Source organism: Misgurnus anguillicaudatus, chromosome 5 (assembly GCF_027580225.2).
Source record: "Misgurnus anguillicaudatus chromosome 5, ASM2758022v2, whole genome shotgun sequence".
Lineage (NCBI taxonomy): Eukaryota > Metazoa > Chordata > Actinopteri > Cypriniformes > Cobitidae > Misgurnus > Misgurnus anguillicaudatus.
In genome coordinates this window covers 29,512,224-29,534,007 of record NC_073341.2, presented here as the reverse complement: position 1 = coordinate 29,534,007, position 21,784 = coordinate 29,512,224, and the positions used below count along the sequence as shown (strand labels likewise).

The following is a 21,784-nucleotide window of genomic DNA, read 5'->3' as shown; positions in this document are numbered from 1 at the left end:
ACTTGAAAAGTAAAAAATGTTATTGTAAATAAAAAAGTTCAGATTTTGTAATGTCAAATAAATCGCCAGTATTTACAATGTTGCACTATTTATAGGTCCCAAATCAAAGCAAATTTGTAACATTGGCCATCATTTTTTATTAAAGATCAAATTTCTTTGTTTTCACTAAAGTACACAAGATGCTTTGGAACATTCAACAAATCATGCTGGGATCACATGGGTCATCAGGTTTTACACAAACTTGTAAAGTCCATGGGAGCGCAAGTGCATGCTTTTATTAAAATTGCACACGAAATGCTATAAAAAACAGAAATTTATGCTTGTTTAAAAAAAAACAATAACATTTTTAAAGGGGATATATCATGAAAATCTGACTTTTTTCATGTTTAAGTGCTATAATTGAATCCCTGGTGCTTCTATCAACCTAGACAATGTGAAAAAGAACAACATAGTAACTTTGTTTTGGTTAACCATTCTCTGGCTCTCCTTGTGATGTCAGAAGGGGAAAATACCACCCCTTAATCTGCACTATCCAATCATGACACTGCCATTTACAGGAGAGATCAGCTCATTTGCATTTAAAAGGACACTTTTGCTCACACCTACCAAGTGGCACTTTTAACATGCTATAATAAATTATCTTTATGGTATTTTGAGCAAAAACTTCACATATGTACTCTGGGGACACCAAAGATTTATTTTACATCTTTAAAAAGTCTTGTGAAATGTTTCCCTTAAAGCAGCTTTGGGTCATAAATCACAAACTCATTCGTTGAGTTAAAATAACCTAGAAAATGTTTATATTTCAAAATAACAGTATTTGGGTAAAAACAGTTGGTGATAGGTTAAATTACATAACAACGGGTTGGGTTTGTCCGGTTTTGACCCAAGGTTGAGTTGAAAACAACCCAGCATTCTTTAGAGTAGCCTACATTCAAAATTAAATTTCAAATATGCAAACTGAGTGGACTGAGATTTTGAACCCGACTGCATTAGTTAAAACCATTAAATGTTGTGTCCTTTGATGCCTTTGTTAAAGGCGGCATAGGGTTTGATTCAATGCGCACAGTATGTGCTAATATTAGTTTAATAGATAGCAGTCGATGCCATCTTTTCCCCTGCAGTGTGTGTGATACTTTCAGCTTGTTGATGTTTTTTTTTTTTCACATTTTATGTGTTTGTTCACACAGCGGACAGGTGTGAGTCCATCACTAAAACACTTTTCCAGTGTCACCAAACACCACAGGAGCAATGAAGAACCATTATTACCACAGTAACTCACTACCGTTTTCATTAGAACCCAATGGAGAGAGTAGGTGGAGACTACTTATCACTCCTAGAAAGAGTTTCTAAGGCAGCAACCCTACTTTAGTGGTTTTAGTCCTAAATGCTGCTTCTCATACCCTAATCCTTTAAGAGAGGACCGTGTGTGTGTGTGCGTATCCATGTTATATTCCCCTTAGCCTTTTGTTGTCTTTGGAGAACCTTTCCTGGAACTATTTTTTAATGCTGAAGCACCATGTTATGGAGGAACAAGTCTTTTGTGTTGTGTGTGTATGGGTTTCTGCATGTGCATATATGCGTGCGTGTGTGTGGCCAGACAGGGCTAAAGGTTCTGAAGTGGGTTGCGGTTTTCAGCCCCCAAGTTCAAAGCTGAGGAGAGCTGAAAAGCGGGAAAAGATGATGAGACCTCTCTAATGCGCCTTATTTAAAAAATGTTAGGAATAAAGAAATAAAAGCTGGCCAGAAACAATGGCCTTCCTCCCTGAGAGGCAGAAGCAGCGGAGGTGAAGTGCCCTGAGATTGCAGTGCAGAGGCTCAAACAGAGAGGCATCTGGCAGCACAGGGGCTGCTTATAATCTGCCCTAATGATTAATGTCCTCTAGTAATTTTACTAAGGATTTCTCCTCTCCTTTTCTATCCTGAATGCATTGTGAGAGACCTCAGAGAAGATATGCGTGTGTGTGTGCGTGTTGCAGGCGGAGAAAGTGACAGAGATGAGGTTAAGTGGGCTGTTTAGATGTAACAGATGCTGAGTGAGTGAGAGAGAGAATGAAAGGACGTCTCAGGGCTGTGCGAGGGCAAAGCTGAAGTGAAAATAATATAATTGCACAGGATTCTCCATTTTCTACAGTTTCATGTGTGTTTGAACCCGCAAGACTTGGATGTCGACTAGCTCATGCGGCGTGACATTTGGACAGTAGAATTGCGTAATCAAAATAGCTCAAATGTCATCAATGCATGCATTCGTTGCTAAATATATCATGTCTTATTTCTCTCATTTAACCATCCCCCATTTTTAGCCTCATCTGATGTTTAACTGTTCCTGGGTCAAGGGCAGGAAGTTTTTCCTGGGTATTTATGTGTGGAGAGGATGTGGCATGTAGCACAAGGGAGTCCGGCAGGGTGGCAGACCCCCATGTGAGTAACATGGCGGGGGGAAGAGGAAGTGAGCTGTGTGTCCACCACTGTTTGTCTTCCCCTGCGGTCCTGCCCAGCTCTGTCACAAACCATTGTGGGCTAGGCAGATTGATGGGGAGCAGTGGCAGGAAACTAAAGGCTGGGAAAGATAAACCCTGGAGCAGGTAAAGGAATAGACTATCACTTTTCTTCTCATGTCCTCGTTTTTGTGACTGTAAATTTGTGATGTGCATTTCAGTTTTCTTATTGAAATAATAAAATGCTGCAGTGTAGCAATGATATAAATATCAATAGAATTGCTACAGTTTAATTCAATTAGTTAAAAACAATTCATAAAAATATACAATTATTTTTTTATCTAAAATTAGTTTAGGCTTAAAGTAAAAACGTAACTGTCTGGAGACTGTATAAAGAAGTGCTAAAAAAAGTTGAAATGCTTTCATAACCATGTGCCACAATATCTTGATTATTATTATTGCTTTAAGCACTGAAGCATTTTTGTTATTATTTTTATAAATATTACATTTAGAAAGTTTTTATTAATTTTTTATTTAATTTGTATTAATTTTTGATTTTATTATCTATATATATATTATTATCTATTATCTATCTATATATATATATATATATATATATATATATATATATATATATATATATATATATATATATATATATATATCTATATATATATATATATATCTATATATCTATATATATATATATATATATATATATATATATATATATATATATATATATATATATATATATATATATATATATAAGATTGAGTGCTGCTTTCACATAGCCAGAAAACACACAGTCACACAGAAAGTTAGAGAGGTTAATTGAAACGGACACTGCTGGGCCAGAACTTCCTGACTGATCTGACTTTTCCATTGTCCTCTGTTTTACTTTACAACTTGGTGTTTTTTGCAGGTCAAAAACCTTGCCTTAAACCTGACTCCAGAGTATTGGTTTCACATTGGAGCAATGAAGTAGATTCAGCTATTATCGGTTCTTTTGAAGGGTGGTCCAGACGGCACGGAAAGGGGGTGCTGTAGAGTCAACTCTCTTCCCTCTATCAATCTTACTGTCTTAATTCAGTTTTACATGCTTTTATACATCACAATGCCACATCTTTCTTTTCTCATCTCTGTTTTTTGTGTATAATCAAATGTATTTTTTATATAAATCAGGCAAAATTGACTCATCCTGACAGGCAGTAATTTCCCTGCTTAATTGTTGTATACTTGTAATGTAAATTGGATTAATTTTTGCCGCAGTAATTTGTATTATCCAATTGTACTCTGTGGACCCTGTCCCGGGTCCAAAATGAATTATTATGACTTAATATAAAATATTCCTTTAATTTTGAATGGTCTGTCATGGACCCAGTCCCATATGAGATACTGTTTGAAAGCTTAGAATTTCTACTTTCTGCAGATATGCATCACTTTGAGATATATTTTACTGTAAGAAAGTTATTAACACTTAATTTACACTACCCCCCCTATTTTTATATCATTTAATATTCACATATTTCATATTTTTCAAGTATGACAAACATGGGCAAGTCTTATATCAAATGAAAGCTCTCACTCTCAGGAATAAGGCTACAGCGTTATTTTTGTTCTATTATCATCACATATCCAACAATCCTCTTTTGTAAACGTATGTGAAACTTGAACGTGAACTGCCTCAGATAGCACAGATAGCCACAAATGCTACACCATCTTTTATATTAGGTCCTACTCTAAAAAATTAGTCCATTCACAGCATTTTCTTTGGTTGTGTGCGTGAATAATTATATGTGCAAAACAAAAAAAGTTTTTTATATAAAAAAATTATTTTCACATCCTTCAGTAAAATAAGAATAACTTTTGAATTCGACATGCTAAAGAGATCATTGTTTTTTGGGTGTTTACTGTCTGCTGCTTGTAACAACCAGAACTGTCAGCAGTCTTTTAGAGCACACAGAACCAGAGTTATTCACTTTCAAATACAGTGTTTAAAACGTAAAAAAATTAAATTTGGTATTTCATCATATCAAAAACAACATAAATAACAATATTTGTCACAAACAGCAGCTTTTTATGTAACTTCAAAGGGTTTTCTGTAAAATGATATAAGGTTATTGCATTTATTCCCCTGTATGTGGTTATGGGGACACTTCAAATATTTTTAGGCGGAAATTGAATACTAAATGGGTATTATTCCTCCCTTCAGTTGGAGTATAATACCTTTTGCATAGATTATGATAGAGAAAAAAAAGCTAACAATTGCTGGAATCAAACAAAACTGCAGGTTTCATTACCACTCAGGGCCAGAGTTATACACTTTTTAATACAGACTTTAGGGAAAAAACTTCAACAAGCGCCTATTTATTTTTGTTTTTATTAGAGGACTGACAACACATACAACCATGTTTAGCACTTTCAACAGTGTTTTATGAAATTTCAAAGGGTTTCCTGTAAAATTATACCAAACTTTTGTATGTACACCTCTGCATGTGGGTATGGGAAGCTTTTGAAATTGGGTAGGCCAAATCCAGGTGGAAATCCTCAAAATAGCCTCAGAGTGTAAGAAGTTATATTTTATTACAATACTCGTGCAACCCTTTTTTTTTAAAGATTTAATTATCTTTCCGTTTTTTGGAAGTTCATCTACTCAGTTTAGGCCATATTGTTTTTGATATATCTCCAGTCTAGCTGAGTTACTGTGCTTCTTGTTTGCTTTTGCACCTGGATACTTTCCCTTTCTCCCTTTCTTTCTGTGGACCTTTTCTTACTCTCTGCATGAAAAGAGAAGAAGCAGGAGAGATGGAGAAAGGTCACTTTCGGGTGAGTGGTATCACCCCTCCCAAGACAGAGTCTGTACCATATGCTCACAGGATGCAGAGGTCTTCTGTCCTGCAGAGTAGGCCAGTGAAAGTTTAACAAAAGGCAATTGGTCATCTCGGTCTATTTGTGAAAATGCATTTATTTTACATTGTTCTTATTTATTTTAGTTATTGTGCTCCAATATACATTTTATATGTACATGTAAATAGCATGAATTTAAGAATTTTGAGTTATGTGGTATTTCCTCTGTTTGCTTTAATAATTGCATCCACCAACAGGTACGAATAAGTGTAATGTAAAAATAATTCAGACTATTTCACTTATTATACACCATGACGGCTTTGAATAAAATTTTTCAAAATTCTGAAAACTATATTTTTTAATGTAGCTTTTGAGTGCCACTGTATATGTGTATCTGCATGTGTGAGAGTGTATGTGCATGCTTTTTGCTTTGTGTTGACACAGTGGTGATTTAAAGAGCCAAGCGGGCGAGTGAATGAATGTGTGCATGTGTGTACGTGTGAAGGGGTTCCTGTTGAGAGTATTTGTGTACACAGATGCAGATCGGAGAGAAAGCGAGAGAGAAAGAAAGAAAGAGAGAGATTGGCCAATGTGTTAGTATGGAGAGGCCGATCGAGGGGATCGTCTTCCCTGCTGGCCCTTGCCTGGCCCCAGCCGTGGTTCTCCAGGGGTCCCTCAGTTCCTTAGGAAAAACATTTCAGCCCCTCTCACCTCTGAACCCAGCCCTCGGCCTGTTTATCTTGGCTGTGCTGCTTGACAGCTTTACTGATGTTACATACAGCCACACAGGGATTGAAGAGAGAGAGATAAAGCGCAAGAGACAGACAAAGAAGAGAGAGAGAGAGATGGAGAGAGAGGAGGGGAGGAACGTAGGAGGCAGAGTTGGTTTACCCAGATCCTAATCGCCAAATTTTGGAGCCTTTTGGAGGTCTCTGTTCAGTGATGCTGGAGAGGTGGGAAAAGGGGAGTTGGCTTTAACTTCTGTCTTTATGGCTGTGTTCACACAGCAGCAGAACAGGGGTGTCAGGTCTGACTGGAGTGCCTAATATTTACTTTTACATTTATGCATTTGGCAGATGCGTCTATCCAAAGCAACTTACTGTGCAATAAAAGCGCTTTATTAATGTATCTGAAGATGCAAACAGTGGGCAGTTAGAATTAAACTTAAATCCTAAAAGTTTTTATGCAAAGTCTTATTATTTAATGTTAAATGTGAATAAATACTTTCTTGTATTAAATACTTTGTGCCAACATATTAAAGGGGACATATCACAAAAATCTGTTTTTTTCCATGTTTAAGCGCTAAAATTGCAACCTGATCTCACAAATTTCTGTTATAGTAATGCATTATTTTGCTCAGTTTGGCATTGTCACGTAGTTCCACCGTTTTGCGTGCTTGTGCCACGCATTTCTTTTCCGTGTCAGATTCGCGTGTTGGTTGCTCAACTGTTTTTCCTATTTTTAAACAATTGTCGCTTCGAGGTTAGATTTGCTGTTTGCGGATGTCACTTTAAGTATTGGTTTATAAAAAATTTTCGGATGCTTTTTAAACAATTGTCGCCTGATGTTAGGGTTAGAGTTGAGTTTGGGTAAGGATGTCATTTTATGTAACAGAAAGTTGTTCTAACCCCAAAACGAAGCGACAATTGTAAGAAAATAGGAAAAACAGTTGAGTAACCAATACGTGAATCTGACACGGAAAAGAAATGTGTGGCACAAGCACGTAAAATGGTAGCCTGGTCCATCTAGACTCTCGTACATTCATTTCATTTGTACAGAGAGTCTGGCCACGCTACATTGCAAAGCGTTATTTCCGTTATAAGGAGGGTCCTCTGTTGAAGTTTAAAACTATTGGATCTGCCCAGAGTCACTCTGAATCTGCCATAACCAATCGCTAACATTTGGTCGTGACGTATGTCCCTCAGTCTGGTGCACGACCTCAACGTCATCGTTCTTAGCCACTCCCCTCTGTTCGCTGATTGGACCTGCAGATTTTTGCCGGAGAAAACGAAACTCTACACAGCATTCCCAGACGTTGTGCTGAAGCAAAATGAAAATTAAGCGGAAGCACGTAGAAGGGTGGAGCCAGGCTAGTAAAATGGTGGAAATACGTGACAATGCCATGCAAAACTGAGCAAAATAATGCATGACTATTTCACGTATTTTGTGAGATCAGGCTGTATAATTGTGTACCCAGTGCTTCTATAAACCTAAAAAATGTGAAAAAGATCAACCAATTAACTAAGTTTTGGTAAACCATTCTCTGCATGTAAAAAAATAGGTCATTAAAATTTGGGTCCCCCTTGTGATGTCAAAAAGGGATAATACCGCGCTCTAATCTGCACCAACTACCCAACCACGGCACTGCCATTTAGTGCAGTGAGCAGCTCATTTGCATTTAAAAGGACACACCCAAACAGCACATTTTTGCTCACACCTACAAAGTGGCAATTTTAACATGCTGTAATAAATTATATGGTATTTTGAGCTGAAACTTCACATATGTACTCTGGGGACACCAAAGATTTATTTGACATCTTAAAAAAGTCTTGTGAAATGCCCCCTTTAATGTTTATATTAACTATGATGTAATATAATAAGCTTTGGCTGTGAGAAAGTGAAGTGAAGGGGATTGACTTTAGTTGCGCTTAGTCTGCTGCTGTGTGTGCACAGGAAAATTTAGGAGTCACGCCTGTTAGAAAATACAGCTGTCAATTCCAAACACTCACTGTGTGAAGTCTCTACAGGATTGAAAAATATTATTGAAAATTTAAAATGGAACAGTCATTAAAATTTATGGTGCAAGTTTTTGTATATTTAAACAGAGAAAAGGCTTACTCTTCTCAAAGACCTGAATAGTGCCAACAAGCAAAACCCTGCTGGTTTTCTTGTGTCCGAAATGATTGTTTATAATGGATTTAAGGGTGTAACAATAATTTTTATGTAGTTGGGTATGAAAGCAGGGCCTAAAAGTAACACTTGCAAAGTGCAAAATGCGAATAAAATTCGGCAGTGAAAAAGTTTGTTCCTGTTGGCTGGTGGCATTTTTTTAAATTCTAGGCACAGCGCTAATGGGGTGGTTGACTTAATCCAGCGCTGCACAGACCAATCAGTGATTTTGACATAAAGGTATATGGAAAATGAGTCGAGAACAGTCCTTATGAATCACCCTTGCAGTACTTCGATGTCTGCGCTGCGGGAAATTAGAGAGGCTTGTATGTGAATACAGACACGTTAGGAGGATGAGGTGATGTTGGAGACCACTGGTTTAGGTTTATGGTTAAACGCAGGGTGCATGATTTTTCAAAAACACTTAGGAAAATGGAGTAGGGTTGAGTACCAAAACACACTTGTAGCCAATCAGCAGTAAGGGGCGTGTCTACTAACCACCATCATTGCCAGGGTTGCGTATGTGTAGGGCGGGCCTATCGAAAGAAGATCCAGATTCTATTGGGGTAGGGGCGTGTTTGTTTAGGTGATTTCAAATATCAACTTTGGCCTTCAGAGATCATGCACCCCGCCTTTAAGTAACATGTACGATTAATAAATCCTGTATAATTATAAGTTATTGTCAGTTCTGGATAACTAATGTTAATATAAAGTTCCTTATTGCATAATTTTACTTAAATATGTCTAGGTTGTGCATATATAGTTAGAAAAACTATGTCCAGTAAAAATATTTATGGACGTAAAATCTTCTCAAGTCACGGCCATTGGCAGGTGTGTCAAAAAGTTTTAGACCCTGTATAAGTGTTTATGATAATATTGAATTAAACAATCATTGGTTTGGATTAGCCCAATAGAGTGGTGAATTATGGCAAAAATGAAAAAAAGGAAAAAGTTTGTTATGATTTTCTGAATATTGTGTTTACAGCCCTGCTGAAAAAAACAGCATACCAGCAAGACCAGCATATGTTGTGTTTTGGTGCTGGTTTGCTAGTGAACACCAGCTATACCAGCATCAGCATTAGCACCAGCTAAACCAGTACAAAACCAGCATTTGCACCAGCTAAACCAGCACCAAACCAGCATCCCATGCTGGTCATACCAGCATATGTTGTGTTTTGGTGCTGGTATGCTGGTGACCACCAGCTAAACCAGCATCAAACCAGCATAGACCAGCATAATTCCATGCTGGTCCATGCTGGTTTGATGCTGTTTTTTTCAGCAGGGAGGGTTCCCAAACCTTAGTTAACTTCAAATTCAAGGAGCTTTCAAGAACTTTCCAGGTCTAATACTCTCAAATTCAAGGACTAAATGTGGGGACACATTTCAAGTGAGAGCAAGGTTACATTGTGTTACCTTTAAAGATACATTGTTACAGTTCCCTTTTGAGGGAACTCGCACTGCGTCACTGCGGTGACACTTTGTTGACACCTCCAAGGGTAAATGCGTCTGAATATGTATATCAAATTCAACCAATGGTGAGGCTTAACAACAAAGACAGGGTGACGCGGGAGTCAGGAAGTATCGGTATCTGAAATATTGCCAAAGACGGCGTTACAGAGATGCAGGAAGTATGGCAAGAGGGACGCAGCATCTCGTTCCCTTCTCAGGGAACAAGAGTTACATAAGTAACCTGAGACATTTTCACAACTATGCAAAAAAGCATTTTGGTATGAATCAACATTAACATACAGAAGATATAAGCATTTAAAGCGAACAGTTTAGCACGTGTGCTTAAAAGTCAGGGAATAATATGGATTGCACAAAATAGATTCAAGCGCTTTCAATGACCTGTATCTATGTATGTATATTTTGATCTATAGATACAGTCTGTGTAAATATAATTTCATATCTTTAATAGTATTATCTTGATATCTTCAAATATAACCTTAATATCCTATATCCTGAATTTAATATAACATTTATAACTCACTATAATACTTTTATATAATTCACAGAAAATCAATTAGTTTACCACATCATTTCATTTGGATTTTTGATAAACTAACTCTTTCATTTGGCCTTGATTTGTATTTGTTGGTGTCTGTCAGTTCAGTTTGGTGTGATAGTGTATCATGGTGGTTTAAATCTGGTGATGTATGGCTTTTGGATTTGTCTCGGGGTTGTTTTTAGTTCTTCAAGGCATCGCTGCTTATGCAGCTGGACAAGCTGTAAAAACACAAACACAACTTAACACAACTCTGCAGGTTGTATTAGCCCGGATCACGTTTCCCACAGCACAGAACCTGACTTGTTGGTAGGGGGAACAACACTACAATTACTAAGGTGATTAATCACCCGAGACGGTGCCTTAACAGATGTGTTTGTTTGTAAAAATGTTTGCTTGTCTTATTAGCCTCAGTGGTCACCCATGCAAATCACATCCCTATGTGTTTCTCCTGTCTAAATCACCTTGTGTGGTTGTGACAATACGGATTGGCATTACTGTTTGGGCTTTTGCTCCATGAATGTTGAAATCTAGTGGTTTCAGCACATTAGTGTGGTCATAAGGGACCGTAGGGCTAAAAACACTTCCACAGTTCAAATGTGACAAAATCCAGACACTTATTTTTCCGTCCTTTCAGCTAAATAGATTCAGTACTAAATAGATTATACACACATTACACATACACAGTAGGACATACACAACATTTTGTAGCATTCGTGATATTTCAGTCTCTCATAAAATACTGAGGTATATTGTAATTTTTCTAAATATACTTTTATATGATTTAATTAAATTAATCAACCTGACCATATTAGTTTCATATTTTAGGCAGAAATTTTTACATGTAACATACTCATTCCAACTACTTTCATCATGCTTCATTTTCTATGCATTACAATTATCCAATCTACTCATATTATAAAAATGCACATTTTCATTTTGCTTTTTGTCACCAGTATCACCTTAGATATTCTCACACATTATATTTCCCTTCCACCAATGCAGCATTGAACATAAGGAAAGATAAACCCAACAAAAATGAAACTAATATGCTAACGTCATCCATCTTCTTCTGTTCTCTCTGCCATCTACAGTACAACAGCTGTGAGAAACAGAGGTTATACGGGTCAGGCATAGACTGAGAGAAAGATCTGTGTAGGCCTGTCAGTAGTTACATACATTTTAACATCTGGCATGGCCCTAGAGAGAAAGGGCAGAGAGAGAGAGTTAAAGCGCCCTATGTCATAGCATTGACAGTCTAACCCTGTCTAACCTTTGACCCCTGCTGTCCCTCACTCTGTGCCAAGCCAGAACATCAGTCAACCGAGGAATCTCGCTTCGCCTTAACTCCCATGACAGCAATTTTTAACGTTAAACTATCCTCATTTCAACGTCTTGTTGGTGTAATTTTCGGCATAGCACAGACTGTTCCCTTGTTCTATAACACAAATTAATTTGATTATTAATGTGGAACTTACAAGTAAGGTAACTTGCATGAGGCCACAATCCTCGAAATAGTACTGGTCATTTGTTGCTGGGTTTGAATCTTCAACCAGCATTGGTGGGTGTTGTAATGACGGCAGTCGGACCCTAACACCCTCCCAACCTCGATCCCTCAATACCTTCTGTCCTACGGGCAACTGTGCAGTTTGTTTGGTATATGTCAAATTTATGGTAAGCTGTGTCTGATCTGTAATAATAATAACATGTGTGTTGCACATGAACTCGGGACTAAGATTCCATATAGGAGATGAGAGATAGTGTGAACAAGGCAGAATATAAAGTTATCTGGAGAAACAGAGCGAGATAAGATACATAGAAATAACATACAGAGGACATAATCTGATTATGAGTCGAATAAGGAATTTTTCAGTATTGTGTTTTTTTTTAAGCACTGCCGGGCACAGACACCCTGCTTGCAAATGCCAACCGGCCCACAGTGACAGATGAGCTTGACGGGGGAATTGAAGGAGGGGTGGGTAGGTGGAAGAAGTAAAGAAGAAGGTAATAGCTATGATCCAAGAGGGGAAACCCAAGAAAGAGTTAGAGGGCATACCGAGGCCATCCCGACCAAAGAGAGAGAGAGATGAAGAAAAAAAATGACAAATTTGATAAAGAATCCCTGAATAGTACCGCCTGTATCGAGAATGGGGCTATCTTGGCCGGCACATCTGCACAATCCATTACAGGGTGTGCGATGCACTCGTGTGTTTTTTCTGCCTGGCTGGCCCAAGACCGCGCAGCAAAGCTGGGCTCAGGTTTCGCCTGTGTGCGGCGGGGGGCCGTCTCCTGTTGACGTGTGATGATTTAGTCAGGTGTGAGCGTGCACTTTCCAATTTGGGGGGAAATAAATTAGAAGTGATTTTTTATGAGGGCTGTGTTGCAGTTCTCTGCCTCGCGGTCCACCCCTACTGTGCACTGTCAACCCAACTGATGTGTTTATAAAGAGCGTGGCAGTTGGACCTCCGGGCCCTCGATAACACACACACACACATTGACTTGAAGTCATGTTTGCCTACAAACATCAACATATGCAAACAAACAGATATATGCGGAATATATAGGTATGGATGAAGCTTGACAAGAATATGTGACCCTGCCTGTGAATCCAGGTTAAAGTATTGAAATCTAACTTTTAGGGCCTGTTTACATGAGAACGCTCGAGGGTGAAAACATAAAAATATTTTATCGGATGTGCCTTTCGTTTACACGGTGACAGCATTTTTGGGGCTTAAAAACGCAAAAAAGTGAAACCATCATCCAGAGTGAAAATCTTAAAAACTATCTACCGCCGCATTACCATCTAAAGAGTAAAAACGCAAAAGTCTGCTCACGGTGGCTCTCGTCGCATACGGGTGATTCTGACGAAATCCAGACTTAGAAGGTCTCCAGCATCAGATTTTTTAAAAAGCCCTTGAAGCCATTATTTTTTTTTTGCACATATAAGATTAAGGTCTGAACTTACTATAACCATTATTTTTAGAGGATTTAAAACATATTTCCTATAGAATTATTAAATTTTTTTAGATTATCATTATAAAAAATTATCATTACCACAACATGATATTACATTAAATATATGCATTTACAAACTCATGTTTCGGCAATGAGAACTAAAAAGTTGTCTAGGTACAAATAAGAACTGCTTACCTGGTAGCCATCTTGAGTTTCACAGTCAATTATGTCCCTTCCATCAAATTTTTTTTTAAATGTTAGTTCTTTAAGGGCTTAAACAATGAACGAAAATTGTTGCAGAGCATGAGAAAATTGGTCACATTTATATTCCTTATTTTTGAACATTTACTAATGATCACCAAGTACCACATGTTTCTTTACTATAAATGTTTATAGTATAACATGCACTAAAGCTTTTTACTTTTTAGATTTTTTTAATTATAAATATTTTCATGTCAAAGAACCCAAATCCAGTCATGGACATGTTGCGGTTATGCAAATTCTCCCCTTAAATGTGGAAAAAACAACAAAATTGGTTTGCATGATGTAATTTGAAATCATATGCAAAATAGTACATGAAGAGATGTTTGTAACTGTATGCTTCTTATTTTGATACTCTTACTTTGCATTTACTTTTTTATAAAAAAATTTCATGACACATTATAAGTCTAATTTCACAAGAATCACCCGTACGCGTTTACGTCACAGGTATGCGCCAGTTCAGGAAAATAACAACAAACATGTTGGATTATTTCCATATGTCAGACCTTCAAGTTGCCATAGCAGCTCTGATAAATATACAAGAGTCTTTCCAGCAGTTGTACGAAATATTCACACCTAGTATTACTGATCAGAGAAGGCGTATTATTTACCTCCATCAAATTGTTGATGCGCCAATTGTCAGAGGCAAACCAGACGGCTTTGGACCAGTCCTGAGAGAACAAGGAAGACGGTTGTACGCAGGCGCACAGACTTGGTGTTGTTGTGTGTCAGTGCTTCACATTGCCACCTAGCTGCCTGGAGTGCATACTACATCGAATATCACACACTTTGCGTCACCATATTCACGCAGATTTCCCCCTCAAAACGCGTATAAACGCGGAATAAAAGTGATAACGCAATGCCACTTTTGCGTTTTCTTTTTAGGTCGTTTCCGTGTAAACGTAGCCTTAGATTAGGAACATGACCTTACTTGATTCTAAAAATACCAAGGTTGTATTTTCACAGAATCTTTTTTACATTATGTATAATGATTTTATGTAGCAAAAGTGGCATATAGTAACTATACCAAATGTAACTATACTTTATCCCTTTTTTAGCATATAAGAAATTGTACCTTATGTCACAACAGTTTTCCTTCTAAATGTATTTTGTTATTGTAATATAATCACAAATTAGCGTCGCACATCTGTAGGTGATAAATAGGTGCCTAGGAGAGAAGACCGATAAAGTCCAAAAACAATGGGAATCCTGCACACTCACTGCTTGCAAAGCCGTATAAAAAATTTTATTTATTAGCAACGTCACGGTTATAATTTTTCGTTTTGAGTTAGGATTATACCATCATATCTGGTTGAGGAAAAAGTATATTTTCTCTCTAGCTTCATTTTCCCCTGTGCTGCTTGAGGACTAATATTTTTGCAGAGGAGGCTGCAGTGAGCGGGCTGTGCTGAAGGAAGCTCGCGTACCGAGCGCCGCAGGAGGCTTTGCTCAGGAAACCCAAACCCTCAGTGACCTCTGACCTTTGCTACTGCTGCAACATCTGCACCAGCGAGAGAAAGAGAGAGGAAAGGAGGAAAAGACAAGGATGGACAGTATGAGAGATTGAAGAACAGACACTGAGCTACAGTCGACAAGGGAGATGGAGAATGAGAAAAGGCAAGCGTGTTACACAGAGAATGAGAGGTCAGAGAAATAGTGGTGCCCTGTTACTCATCCACTGTTTAAAAAAAATACATGGTGTGAATGTTTGGCGTGAGCGGTTCGAAAGCCAATGACTGTAATCTGTATCATTACTGTAATCTTCTGACAGCACTGGTGTTAATGATAAAGCCAGATCACAGCAGTAGCAGGAAATTACCTCTCGAACAATAAAGCACTCTGTAACTCCTCTAAGGTATGCACAGACGTGTGGCCACACTGCCACAATATTAGCTTAATTTTTTTTAATTTGTATAAAATGTAATAACATAGGGCAAGTATAGGGCAGAATATGTGTTTTTTATGTATCATTTTTTGTTTCATTGTGTTTGATGATTTCGTACAAAAGCAACTTACAATACTACACAATATAAATTTGGGTGATTTTGGCAAAATTAGACTTATGAGGTGTCATGAAACATTTTGACAAAAAAGTAAATGCAAATCAAAAGTATAAAAATAAAAATAATATAGTTACAAACATCTCTTCATGTACTATTTTGCACATGATTTCAAATGACATCATACAATGTTTTTTCCACATTTAAGGGGAAAAAGTTTCATTACCGCAACATGTCCATGACTGGATTTGGGTTCTTTGACATGGAAATATTTATAAAAAAATCTAAAAAATAAAAAGCTTCAGTGCATGTTACACTAAACATTTACAGTAAAGAAACATGTGGTATTTGGTGATCATTGGTAAATGTAGAGACAATAATAAGGAATATAAATGTGTCCAAGAAAATTTTTCTCATCCTCCGCAACAGTTTTCAATCATTGTTTAAGCCCTCAAGGAACGTACATTTTCAAAAAAAAAAAAATGTAGGAAGGGACATAATTGACTGTGACACTCAAGATGGCTACCAGGTAAGCAGTTCTTATTTTTTCCCTCCATATAAAACTTAAAATTTTGTTTGTCATAGTACCTAGACAACTTTTTAGTTCTCATTACCGAAATATGATTTTTAAATGCATAAATGTTGCGGTAATGATAATTTTTGATAATGATAATAATTCTATAGGTAATATTTTTTAAATCCTCTAAAATAATGGTTATAGTACGTTCAGACCTTAATCTTATATTTAAAAAAATATATAAGAATATAAAAAATCTGATGCTGACACCTTCTAAGTCTGGATTTCGTGAGAATCACCAATTTGATCAGTATGTGTGTACTCTGGGGATCAAACCAAAGAATTTTGCATTGCTAACGCAATGCTCTACAAGTTGTGCTACATGAATACTGTTTTGTAGCCAAGACTTACGTTGCGTGCATTTACAGTATTCAACTTTTTAACAACTAGCGCCGTTCTCCCTTCTACCCCAGAGTATCTAAAAGATATATTTTTAACTGATGTTCAATAGCCATGCAATACCCCATAGCTGTCTACAGTGGAGTAGCAACAGGGTTCAAAGTCTCCCAAATTTACGAGCTGATATAACACGACTGGGAGTGTCTGTAAGCAGGAGGGAGAAAAAGACTGAGGAAAAGGAGAGGAAGTGGGCACTGTAGCTTTCTCCAGCTCAGGATCTGTGCTGGTGGAGGGGCAGTTTAGTAATGGGGTCAGAGTTTGGGTGATCAGAAAAAACATACATACGTGTGAGAAACTCATGGGCATAATCACAGGGCTCTCAGATTTCTCTTTATCTCCGTTTCAATCACTTTTTCTAAGTATTACACACGCCTGTGTGTTTTTGTTAATGCAACTTAAGTTTCCCTCCTCTCTTTGGATTCTTACTTCACTCGAGGTCTCAGGAGAGAACAAATTCAAAAATCATGTGCTTTAACACACCCCAAAACAGCTCTTTGAGTTAATTTCCCTGGCTACTCGGAATGCAAGCGTATAATGTTGTTTTTCTCGTCCAGCACTCAAATGAAGCCCGATTTGATTTGTACTCTCCAACGACATCAGTACTAAAGATACACAGCAGTGTTTGGGAGCTAATCGGGTGCCGAAATCTGCTGAGTGGTATTGTTAACAGAGCTCACGGGTCATCAGTCTGTAGCATGGTCTGACTCCAGGGCCCACTCTAAATGTCAGCTCTGATTGGCATGATTGACTGTGGCGCTGTGGGAAGCGCCCTGCCACGATCCGACAGAGAAACCTGTCAACAGACGGGGAGAAACCCAAACACAGCCAGCCACAAAGCTCGCCTGTATGTCCAAATTCAACAGTCACAATAAAAAATAAAGTTAAGATTTAGTTTCTTTTAAGGTCGGCTTTCTCTACATTTCTTTATTCTTGCTCCTTTCTTGCTCCATCCGTCCAGCCTTTTGGTCTTCCCCAAACACTTACTGTACTTGATTTCTAAAAACAAATCCATACAGCACGTTTGAATTAGCAGCATCTATTCAATAACAATGATGTAATCCATTTATACTCAGGAATCCGGCTTTAATGCAGTGGTGGAACGTTGGAATGCTGCAGAAAAACAAACGCAGCATAGGAAAATAGACAAACCGGGATAATGGTGGGCAGAGAGGAAGGAGGCAAAGGCGAGAAATGGAGAGATTCAGGACGTTAATTGTAGTTGGAAGAGCGAGAAAAGAACTGATGATGCTAAAGAACTGACTCACTTCCAGATCATCTTTTTGTTGTTGGTCTTTTTCTCTATTTACAGGAAAATACAGAGTGGACAGCAAAGGATATGAAATTTGCGATTGATTGGACTATTGTTGGTCAATGAGGTACTGATACGCTCGACTGTGCATAAGACATAGCGGCAAAGGGTGTGTTTCAATAGCAAAAAAATAAGGATTATGGGTTTGGCAGGGTGTAATCACCCCTGATCACTCCAGGGAAAGAGAGAGGGAGAACGAGAGGGGAGTGAAAGTGTTGACAATGCTGAAATTTGTGACCTAATGTGAACACTGAATACACCATATTTCCATGCCCATAGTCATCTCTATGCTTCACTGACTTACTTCAGCTGCAGTTTCTCATTGTGCACAGGACTGACTCACTCATAAAACCTAAAGGCAAATAAAAGAGTCAAACCTCAAATCATAAACGAGCATGTGATAATATTTTCATTCTTTGGGAGGAGGTTTGAGAAGGAAATTCGGGCTCCTGTCATCTTCACTTTGCTGTGCCGTAATATGTTTGCCTTTATTAATGGGACAGAAAGGACAGATTCGCCCAGGATTTTAGAGAAGAGATATATAAACGGTTGCCGAGGATATTGCCAGGGGTCAAAAAATTGACTTTCTACACTGTAAAAAAATTCTGTAGAAATTACAATGTTATTGCAGCTGGGTTGCCGGTAATTTACCGTAGATTTAAATTTATGTTAATTACTGGCAAGAGTTTATTCAAAGTTAAATAAATGTTAAATATTAACAAGTCTTTATCTTTACAGAATAAAACTATACAATTAACAGCCTCATGCAAAGCATTCTGGGAACCAGAAATCATCATCAACCTTTTTCTGTTTTTTCTTCAGATTTTGTTTCCCAGAATGTTTTGCTTGATGCTGTTTTTTAGTTTTACTCTGTAAAGACAAAGACCTGTAAATGTTTTATGTTCATTTAACTTTGAACAAAATGTTGCCAGTAAAAAACACAAATTCAAATCCACGGCAAGTCACCGGCAACCCAGCTGCAATTTCTACGGAATTTTTTTACAGTGTAGTCATGATCTATAATCATTAAAAATATAAACTAAAACAGTATGAAAAAATATAAACAGACCCCATAATCTGATTAATCTGAGGCAAAACCATCTAAGAACAATTTCTGAATGATAAACAGATGTAGGGGAGAGCGGGGTAAATTGTCACACTGTTCATAAATCCAACACTAGAGGCACCATCTCAAAAATCTTAAAGCCGCTTTGTGTGACGACTTCTTCTATAGACCATTTCATCGGACGAAAGTGATACACGTCTGGATCCGAACCTTACTTAACCAGCAGCCATATCACCCTGTAGTCCAAGACAGCTTGCCCACTGAAGCTAAGCAGGGCTTAGTACTTGGATGGGAGACCACCTGTGAAAACCAGGTTGCTGCTGGTAGAGGTGTTAGTGAGACCAGCAGGGGGTGCTCACCCTGTGGTCTTTGTGGGTCCTAACACCCCATAGTGACAGGGACACTATACTGTCAAAAATGCACCGTCCTTTGGATGAGACGTTAAACCGAGGTCCTGACTCTCTCTGTGGTCATTAAAAATCCCAGGATGTCCTTCGAAAAAGAGTAGGGGTGTGCCCCGGCATCCTGGCCAAACTTGCCCATTGGCCTACTAATCATCCCTCATACTAATTGGCTATATCACTCCCTCTCCACTAATAAGCTGGTGTGTGGTGGGCATTCTGGCGCAATATGGCTGCTGTCGCATCATCTAGGTGGATGCTGCACATTGGTGGTGGTTGAGGAGATTCCCCCATTCATATGTAAAGCGTACTGAGAAAAGCGCTATATAAATGTAAGGTATTATTATTATTATTACTTCCGTTTTCGTTTTTTTAACGGTCTGACTAGTTGCTAAACTGATCTCATGAACAAATGCCTCGTCGAAAATAACAAATGTTTTGGTTCGTAATCTATGTGTTGTTTTTTTGCTTGTTATATAAATAAACTATGTTTAAAGAACTTTGTTGTTATTTATTCTTAGCGGAGTTTACCGGAAGTTACGTGCGTACCGCGACAGATGCTTGTTTATGTTGTTACTGCTGAAACAGTCTATAGTCAACTTCGTTTTCATATGTGTAAATCGTTCTAATCTAATCTGATGTTGGCACAATTTTTGGCACAAAAGTCTTAAAAAGTAAAAAAATTTGCACTTTAAATTTATGCAATACAACTTTGTTAGGTATGGATTTTAAAAATTATTATTTTGCACAAAATAGAGGAGACAATAACGTGTCTTTTGATACTTTAGCTGACGTGCTCTGTTGAGCTAACCCTGAGATTTAGACAACATTAGCACACATGTCAGTTTGGGGCAAGTTGTCTCAATGACTTTGGGGCAAGTCGTCACATGCTTTTCAAACTTGAAAGAGTTAACCCCGCGTTATTCTAAACCCCGGGTTAATGGAATCCTAGGTTTTCTGCTTCACACTGTTCGTACTTAACCAGAGGTTAAGAGATAACCCTAGGTATTCATAATCTGACATTTCACACTGTGCATTCCTAGGTCAGGTGTCTGAAACCAAGCTTCTACACCTGTCTGTAATTATCAAGCAACCCGAAACACCTTAATTAGCTGCTTCAGCTGTGTTTAATTGGGGTCATAACATTCTAACCCTGGCTGTTTTTCAACATGCGTTCTTCAGCGATCTTGCGTTCTCGCTCATCATTAACCGTCGAAGTTCAGTTCCAATTCTCAAGAGCGCAATTACGGAGGACGCATGAAAATACCCAGATGTGTTCTTGATATCGAGGATGCATCGAGTGCAGACTAGCGAGCTGAAATCGCTTTACGCCGCAGAAGTCATTGCGGCAAAACAATGGCGAAGGTCATGTGACCAAAAGGAAGATCGCACACATCTCAATTCTCACAAGTGTGTTTTGTGTTCTCGCGACCTTCTGAGTTAGTTCTTCCAAGGTGGCCTGGGAAGACCGATCTCCATGAGAACGCAAGTCTGTTCTTTGCGTTCTTGGAATTGAGAAACAGCCCCAGATTCGTTTCACAATGGGTAACCCCGCATTTAAATTACAAGTGTGAAACAATCTTTAACCTACGGTTAAAAGCAGGGTTTAGAATGAAGATAACCCAGGGTTAAGTGCAGTGTGAAAAGTCCTACGTTAATATTTCCAGTTCTAGTTTGAATTTAAAAATTAAAATCAATAATCACAATTAAGTTTGCCTCGCCAATGGGGCAAATTGTCACACGTGAACATTCTCTATAACAGTCTACAATTATGTGTGAAGTGATAAGATATATAAATGTAATGAATACAACATATGTGCGCAAGACTGTCCTTCTTTCATTTGGTATGAGATTTATACTATTGTGATGTATGGTGCTCAGTAAATGTTAGACAGTGTGAAAAGTGTGACAACTTACCCCAGTAATAGACTGTAGTAATAGGTTAGTGTATACTAAAGCCACCAAAATGTGTTAAAATTCAGGACTCACTTCAATGGTGAAAGTGTTCAGGGCTATATGTGAAAGTCAAATTTCATGCACACATACTGTATCAACTGTTAAAACTCATTATTGTAAGATATACACATAGAGGTGGGGAAGAGGCTATGGGAAGGTATTTACAACCTACTGAGTGACCTGCTAAACGCTTTAACAAGAGAACAAGAGTTAATGTTTAATTTAAAGCTGGTCAAATGGATGCTCAATTTTCTCATATTTTTACTCATATCCACCCACGCAAACACCCACTACAGCCTATAAATGTAACAACTTTGCTTATACATTTTAAGGACTATAAAGAGTTCAGCACAAACCATCTAAATTACAGTAGGATAATAATATTACAGTATCTGGTATTTGATTTATTTTGCATTGTATACTTTTTAGTTTGCATTTGTGTTTATAATAGAATACTAGTTTATTGCTTACATCACACCAAAAAAGCATACTGTATGCTAGCTACTATTTCTTACTATGTATATGCAATAACGTCTAAAGCATTAAATGTTTTCCCCTTGACCTCACTAGAGTTTATCTATATTTATTTTCTGCAGAAGCTGAGATGTCAAGAAAATATTTTGCAGGTGATATTGCTTTTGAATTATTTGTTATATTGGAAATAAAAGGTTGTGTGCA

General features: G+C 37.8%; 1 protein-coding gene across 3 annotated transcripts in view; it reads right to left on the bottom strand.

The window, feature by feature from the left end:
- Positions 1–21,784, bottom strand: part of fam78bb (family with sequence similarity 78 member Bb) — a 73,237-nt gene that overhangs the window by 28,401 nt on the left and 23,052 nt on the right. Inside the window, exon 3 of one of the 3 annotated variants that reach the window (XR_008634023.2) lies at positions 11,109–11,284. The exons of the other annotated variants lie outside the window; for them this stretch is intronic. The gene's annotated coding sequence lies outside the window, so the exon portion shown is untranslated. Of the gene's footprint in view, positions 1–11,108; positions 11,285–21,784 lie in introns of those variants that run through there. 3 annotated transcript variants of the gene reach the window in all.